Source organism: Adiantum capillus-veneris, chromosome 27 (assembly GCF_014529385.1).
Source record: "Adiantum capillus-veneris isolate H3 chromosome 27, ASM1452938v2, whole genome shotgun sequence".
In the NCBI taxonomy this organism is placed as follows: domain Eukaryota; kingdom Viridiplantae; phylum Streptophyta; class Polypodiopsida; order Polypodiales; family Pteridaceae; genus Adiantum; species Adiantum capillus-veneris.
The window spans coordinates 118,370,537-118,377,527 of NC_140957.1; the positions used below are offsets into that span (position 1 = coordinate 118,370,537).

The 6,991-nt window shown below is 41.8% G+C and overlaps 1 pseudogene; it reads left to right on the plus strand.

Moving 5' to 3' along the window:
* Window positions 1-1,965: 1,965 nt before the first annotated feature.
* LOC147422635 (large ribosomal subunit protein eL14 pseudogene) lies at window positions 1,966-2,232 on the plus strand (annotated as a pseudogene).
* The last annotated feature ends 4,759 nt before the right edge of the window (window positions 2,233-6,991 follow it).

Here is a 6,991-nt window from a genome sequence, read left to right on the forward strand (position 1 = left end):
CATATCGATTGATCCCCTTTTTATAAATATATATCCCCCTACTCTCTAAAATCGTAGGTACATACTGGCCGGCTAAATATTTGAATTCAAAAACTTAGAGTCGGGACTCGGAAGGTATAATGAAGGAGGATAAAGGATCTCTGGTGGGGCTTTCAACAGACATAAGACATAGCAAGCGATGAAGATGAAGCGAGGACGAAGGGGCAGGATAGCACTCATGCTACTACACGTCTTGAGGATCGTTATTCTATGCAGTAGTAATAACGTGCAGCTAATGAGGTTGGCGAGAGCGGCTTTAGCGACAGCACCCACGCCATCCAACAATAATGCTCGCTTTGAGGCGTCGATGGTGGCTCTCAGCTCTATAGGTGGACTCTTGATGGAGGATCTTCTCTTCGACTCCTCCCACCAAGTGGACGCAACCCAACTGGTCTCTTTGCTTGCCAAACTGCTATCGCAGCCGCCCCTACATCCTTCGCGGAGAAAGTATAATAGATTATCCATTTCCCACTTGCATCTGTGTGTGTGTGTGTTTGTGTGTGTGTGTGTGTGTGTGTGTGTGTGTGTGTGTGTGTGTGTGTGTGTGTGTGTGTGTGTGTGTTTGTGTGTGTGTGTGTGTGTGTGTGTGTGTGTGTGTGTGGACAAAACCGTTAACTTTTTACCTAGTAGTGACTTGGCATTATGTCAATCATTAATTTCACTCATTATTCCTTTTTTTTTTTTTGAAGGAAATGGTGAGCTTTTGGATGATATCTTACGACATGGCTTACATGATAAGTTTTGGTGCTACAAACTTGTGGGCTTGGTCAAAGCTTGTAGTAGTATCAAAACTAAGAACAAGAATTGTGAGGCATCACTTGTACAATTTCATTTGCAAAATGGCTTCATGGATGGGCTTCTTCCTATTCATCATGGGCTCATTGAACAACTCCATTCTTCATTGAGTCTTCCATATGAATTATCTCTACAGTGACACATGGAGAGAAAAAACTTTGGATTGACACTCTCGTGAAAAAGGGGATAGTAATAGAGACAAACATATCCTGAGCGAGATGCAAATGAACTTTGCTATCTAAAGAGCTTTTGGGCCATAGATTCTGGTTCCTATCAGATAAAGGATCTTGTTATGTAACTAAAGTGTTGTTCAAGGAAGTATTATGCAAAGTTAAGACGAAGTTAATGGGAGCAAAATCCTTGTGCTTCGTATGGAATGGAGAGCAAGTTGCTGCGCTATCCAGCCCACACGAATAGCTTTCCCCCCTTTTCTTTAAGAGCTTTTCCTCCCCAGTCCAACCATGCACTCATCATCTCACTCCCCTACAGATGCGTCTGCCGGTGACCTCGCTACCATGCAAACACTAATTCAGCAAACCCCATCGTCGCACTTTTCTTTTTAATTTGCAGCTCCGTCACCAGCATCTGCGCCTCTTACTTTCTTTTCAATCACCAGCAATTTTCCACCCTATCCTCAATAGCTTAAGATTTAATTTTCATCACCTTAAAAATTACAGGGAAAAATTAGAACTTAATACCAATGAAGACCCGGTTACTTAGCCGTAACCACTTGAGCCCCAAGAGGTTGCTGCACATCTATGCAAGTAGTTGGAACTAAAAAAGAAACACGGCACACTATCAGCTCCCAACTTCTGTCTCGTGCTTGCGCTCCTCATCTTGCTTGTGTGTCGCTTCTTGCACCCTACGAGGTTCATACTACGGCCACGGCAGCTGTGTTGCCTCAGTTCTGGAACGCACATCAATTTCCAACCTTCACACGGGTGTTTTCCTGGTTGCCTCCATCACCTAGCATCACTTTAGATTCTTTTTTTTTAATGATTTTGCGCCACCCCCTACTCTCTCTCAGTAAATAAGAAAGACTCTCAAAGAGCGCGCGCCGGCGTGCGCTCTTTTAGAGAGTTTCTTTTCTACTAGAGAGAGAGAGAGAGAGAGCAACGGCGAGCGAGAAGAATGCCTTTCCGGTGCTATGTGAAGATTGGACGAGTGGCCATGGTGAACTACGGCCCCAACTATGGAAAGCTTGTTGTGATCGGCGATGTCGTTGATCAGGACAGGGCCCTTGTTGATGCCCCTGGCATGGTCCACGGTGCTATGGATTTCAAGAGGCTTTCGGTAACTGATCTTGTAGTCGAGATACCTAGGATGCCCAAGAAGAAGCAGCTAGCTGATGCCATTGAAGCTGCAGATATTCACAACAAATGGGCTAATAGGTCGTAATTGTGCGTGCTTCTCTCAATGACTTTGATCGCTTCAAGGTTATGGTGTCTTGGATCAAAAAGTAAGAAAGGAGAAAGTTTAGCTTGCTTTTGCACTATCTCAAAGCATTGGCCTTTTGGATAATAGTTCTATATTAAACAAAAGGCTGTAGCACTCAGCAAAGTTTTTAAATGTAAAATAATAGGAGAGCCATTTAAGCTACACCGAGAGAGAGAGAGAGAGAGAGGGATGGCTTCCAGCAAGCGCATGGTTGCAGTGTTTCTGGTGATGATGGTGGCAATGGCCGGACTGAGTGGTGCCGCAATGTAGTCGCCTCCTCCGGCACTACAATGAGCGTCCCTGCTAAATTTGGTGCCGGCTTGCCAAGTTCAGCAGACTATGTGTGTGAAGCTTACCTTGCCCAGCCTATCGCTCACCACCTGCCTGGCCTCAACATCAACATTGCCCGCATCATCTTCGGCAACAACTAAAGTCGCGTCTGATCACCAACGCTTGCATTGACCTTCCTCATCATGCACTTCTCTTCATCTATGGTCATTTGTAGTTAGATTCTTGCATGTTGTATAAAAGTTCTCCATCATGCTAGCTCGTTCATGTACTACTTTTTTGGCAAATTTGCATTGACCCTTCCTTCTTCTTAAAGAGAGAGAGAGAGAGAGAGAGAGAGAGAGAGAGAGAGAGAGGATAAGTGAGGGTTTTTGTGTGTTTTGTTGCAGCTATCCCATCTTGTCAGCACTTTCCTGTCTCGCTGGCAAGTTGTGTAAATTTGCCACGCCATCACCTCTACCTCTCTCTTCTCGTCCATGCAGGTACTTTTCGGTATAGGCCATCCAATGCTTGATTGTATCGTGCAGCCTTGTTGCTATAGTATGGGGTATTGTACGTTCAAGTGCCAGCTTAAATTGCTCAACCCCTACCAATCCCAATCCGTCTTCTTGCCATCGATCACAATCCTTCGTCTTGCCATCGATCGGGATCTTGCCCCTGGTCTAGTACGTGACTTCTCTACATTTTGCATGAGTTGATGGATAGATGAGCAAAAAAAGTGCCCAAGGCTGAACTCTAAAGCACTCCCGAGCCCGACCCCAAGTCCAAGCCAAGAGGTGGCGCTCAGATTCTCTATAGGGTCTCCTCCAACCTTGCTCCTATCTTGCAAACCTCGGAGACGACGAGGTCTGATACCCTCAAGCGAGCATTGTTCTTTTTGATGGATACCACCTTATCTCGAGCAGACATAAGCTCAAAACGGATTGAATTTGTTGCAAACAAATTAGTATGCAAAGTCACTGCAGCAACCTTCCCTATTGTTGAAGCTATCATTCCAGATTTGAAGAAGGCTCTAGTACCACCTTTTAGGGTATGGCATGGCTTTGATCTTCATAAATTGGAGCCGAATTCGCCTCTTATAATTGGTGGCGGCATGAATATTCCACATGACCAAAGATGTAAAGCATATTCCCCGACGATGATGTGCCCATTGTGTGGTGGATGCTATGGACTTCGTGACATCTGCCATATTTTTTCAAACAATGATTCAAAATGAAAAGGAGCATCATCTTCAATCTTTGTGAAAGAAGTTGTTCAATTGAAGCTTGAAGTTGTCACATTGTATGGTAAAAAACTCCTCAATATTCTATTTATTTCCAACCAACTTTTTTCAATTATGATGATGTATTTCTAGAAAATTTTAGGCATAGAACTCTATTAATTTTGATTGTTGTTTTTGTAATTGATTACAAAAGGTATATTGATCAATTAAATAAAAACATGATTTTATTGTAACAAAAGAAGTCTTTCATAATTGATGGTGTTTGTCGGACATGTGTCATGTAAAAAGGGTGCCCTTGTATGAAGATCACAACCTTGTAGTATGGGCAGGGCAAGACGACATGGAAGAGATGATTGGTGTATAAATGAACGAATAAGGTGCAATAAATTGCTATCATATTGATGTGGTTAAGACGAGGAAGGATGCACATGCTCTCAAGTATAAATGAAAATCAAGAACCAAAGTACTAGACAAGGGAGCTCTTCTTGTTGTAGTGCATCAATATATAACAAACAATAAATATTATGTTGATGATAAAATTTACTAATTGCGTACAAACACTTGCTCAGGTTTGTCTTTGCTCGGAAAAACTCGCTCGGTGCGTGGTAAAACTCCACAGTACAAAGCTAAAGCACGACGTCAATGGGATTTAATTCCATAGGGTAGAAATGAAGATGTACAGGGTTACACTGACCGTTTTTGGAATTGTTTAATTCAATTGCAAGCTATTGAACATGTTAGTCGTAGGAAATTGAAGCGAAAGTACATATCAGGCTTGGCACTACAAATTAGTGCTGAGGTAGATATGTTCGAACCAGATTCTCTGTCAAAGGCTATTAATTTGTCTCTCAACGCAGAAAAGAAGAAAGGTGGACATCCTCTCACATTGATCAACCTGCTAACACTAACCGCAACAAGAAACCTCCTTTCTCTACTAACTTTGACAGAAACAAACACCAAAGCCGTACTTTTTTCAAAAGACGTAGATTCGACAATTCTCCTACAACTGCTCAACCTCCTACGAGCAACAACAACAACAACACCCACCAACGAGGCAACCAAAATTCTTTCAACCAACGTTATCCTCCAAATTCTAATGGTAACAAAAAGGTGAAGTGTTTTAAATGCTTTCAGTATGGTCACTATGCAGGGCTAGACAAGGAATTCACCAACTACATGAATGGCATTGGCGCTTCTTTCACGAGAGCCGAAATGTTCATGCTAAGGGCAATGGTCAATCAAATGGCCATTCCAATGGAGTCAACAGAAATTCAAGTCAAAAATCCTCCAACAACAATCGCCCCAACGGAGCTACTCTTAACCTCATCAAAGATGCCACACTCGACGACAATGAAGTGGAAGCTAACTACGGTGAGGGATATGATCCTGATTATGATAACAATGAAAACCCATCCTCAGGTACTCCTATATATCTCCTCACACTTTGTTTAAAGTGCAAGGCACTTTTAAGGGTGAAAATGCCACCATCCTGCTAGATGATGGTAGTAGCCATGATTTCATTTCCACACGATTGGCACAGCAACTATCACTCTCTGAAATCTCATCACCTCACAAGTTCAAAACTGTTTTTAATAATCAATATTTTAATTGTAAAACTCAAGTCACTGTTGAATTTTGCGTTGGTGAATTATCACAAGCACACACATTTTTGGTAGCACCATTTCATGATCTTGATATGATTTTGGGAATGTCATTTCGTCATGAATTTGACCCGTTGATTAATTATAAAACACGTACAATGTCTCTCACTCATAATAATAAAAATTTCTCCATCCAAGCAACACTGGCACATCAAAAATCTCCACTCCTCTCTCACACTCAAGCCAAACGAGTAATTCGAAAACAGGGGAAAACATATTTAGTATTGGTAAATCAAATTTCTGTTGAAACTGAAACTTCACATAGCTCCACACACGATGAATTTCTCTCACAATTTAAAGATTGTTTCATGCATGATCTGCCACCTGGAATTCCACCACATTAGGAAATTTCGGAGGTCATTTGGAGGGCCTTCTAAGAAAATGTATTTTTTGCACTCTCTCTCTAGAAAAAATGACAAATAAAAGAGCTGGGTCTTTCATAGTAAAACTTCAAAAAGTGTACTTTAAGTAGATTCCTTACCCCTCTGAACATTCGTTCGTAGTGATTGAGGGATAATCCTCTTTTTAGTTGTATTGAATGAACAACGTCAATACGGAGGGAATGAGGCTAACATGGAGGGACGAATCCGCAGCCGCTATTCACTTTCCATTAAACCTGCACATTTGGCTAATGGCGCACTCCTCAAATGGCACAAATGTTACCCACAAATGAGCCAAATATCACCTTCACATTGATTTGGACAATGAGTACCAACCATTGATTAAGCGCAGTAAAACAAACACACATATACCTCCCACCTCCATAGACACGCTCAGAGCTCAAGGAGCTAAACACATAGATATCTGGACGAGAGGCTCTCTCTACCCTAAGAATCCAATAACTAATGCGTCTCCACCGTTTGTCAATCCTACAAGCTTATTGACCTTTGCTAGTGATGGAGAAAACGGCCTTCTGGGTTATTGTAAATCACTTACAAGAGAAGCTGGAACTTACAAGAGCATTCTCCAAGCTCAACAATGTGAGATTGTTCGCCTTTCACATTTACATTCTACAGATCAGGTTACCATTTTGCAACATAAAACAGAGGTACAAGAACTGAAAGGAAAGGTGCGAAGTTGTCAAATGAAGGACACCATCTTGGGTGGTCGTATCCGAAAGAAGAAATTGCGCAATCTTGAAACATTGCAGGTTGCATCAGGAGGTCTCAAGAAAAGAATCCGAGCATTAAGGTGATGCTTCTTGGTTGGCTACATTGTCTTAGTTAAGTAATCTCTTTGTTTTTTCTTGTTATGCATTGTTTTCATGTGCCTAAATAGTGTTAGTGAAGCAAATTTTCTGTTATTTACTTATGCATTGTCTTCATGTAGAGACTCAATCTATCCTGACAAGGAAAACATTGACCCCAAAGCCAATATAGGAAAGAGATTGAAGCCACTTATAAGTAGAAGCCTGGCAGCAGATATAGTACATGACAAGAAGTTTAAGGTTCTGCAAAGAAATGTAGTGGACCGCTTTATTTCAGAGAACTCAGTGCCTGCAAAAGAGATACAAGGCACACTTGATTCACTTGGTGTAAGCAAAAGAGGA